A 1,241-nucleotide genomic window follows, 5' to 3' on the forward strand; every position below is an offset into this window, starting at 1 on the left:
AAAAAAACATATACATAAAATACATAATTTAATTTTAAAATTTAGGATCATTTCTATCTATTTACACACTAGGATATATAAGATTGCAAACATCAAAGATGAATACAAAGTAAGGCACATCTCACATAGACATTTTAAAATAATTCACCATCTAGAGATAACACATAACTCCAAGCCATATTTGAAGAAATATTTATTTGTATTAAGCCAATCTTTCATTTCATACAAATTTCATGGTTTAGATTTTACTGCGAAAAATTACGTTTTCTAATGATTTTGTTTCCATGAATTGCACCAAGGTACACTGCTTATGGTGTTTAAAAAAAAAACTCTCCATACAATTAATTTTTAAAGAAACCATAATATCAAGATTAACACCATTCAGATAAGACAAATAGGGTACAAATGAGGAAGATAGTAAATACTCAAAATTCAATAAATGGTAAATGTTATGATATTTTCTTGTACAACAATATTTAAAAAACAAAGGATAATTCATAATTATTTTGTTTTTAATCCAGCAAAACACAATTAGAAATTGGAATTTGTTGTACACTTATTCCAAAGATATTAAAATATTACAATTAACAAAATGAGTTACAATCCAGAAAACACAATTTATATTAAAACACATACATAAACAATGTCATAAAATATCATTCCACAAAACATACATATATAAATATATAATGAATGGAATAATATGTGATTATACACTATGGACAATGAAATAATAATAATTGCAAAAACACATGAAAAATGAAATAAATAATATTCCACACTCTTAAAACATAATTCGATCCAGTAGCGGATATTTATTTCCTTACTTATAGAAATCTTCCAAGTCAAATTCGCAGTATTTTCATGGCATGAATTTTGATTTTGGGAGACGATAATTTCATGAGTATATCACTTGTTTGAAGTTGGTGGATTCCAAGGGATTTTGGAAATTCTCTACATTTCCTTCAGATATTACTCACACTACCCCCTATTAAATTACCGGTTTAGAATAAATTTATAGAGATGACCTTTTTGAAATAACTGAACAGAGAACTTTCTCGAATACGCATCTGCAATACAGAAGGGAGATATGTGGTGAAATGACAATCACTGATTTCACTCATATAAATACACTCACAAGGAGACTAGAGCTATGTTAGACAGAAGACTAATAAGAAATAAACTTTCTAGAAAATTAAGTTCTATGAAACAGATCATCTCCATTTTGACGAGAATCTGCT

The 1,241-nt window shown here is 27.2% G+C and overlaps 1 protein-coding gene across 1 annotated transcript in view; it reads right to left on the bottom strand.

Moving 5' to 3' along the window:
• The window catches only part of LOC106691020 (cytochrome P450 6a2-like), a gene marked incomplete at its 5' end in the record, with an annotated part of 11,335 nt that overhangs the window by 4,019 nt on the left and 6,075 nt on the right, over positions 1–1,241 (bottom strand).

This window comes from Halyomorpha halys, unplaced genomic scaffold (assembly GCF_000696795.3).
Source record: "Halyomorpha halys isolate HHAL.00 unplaced genomic scaffold, Hhal_1.1 Scaffold2032.1, whole genome shotgun sequence".
Classification (NCBI taxonomy): domain Eukaryota; kingdom Metazoa; phylum Arthropoda; class Insecta; order Hemiptera; family Pentatomidae; genus Halyomorpha; species Halyomorpha halys.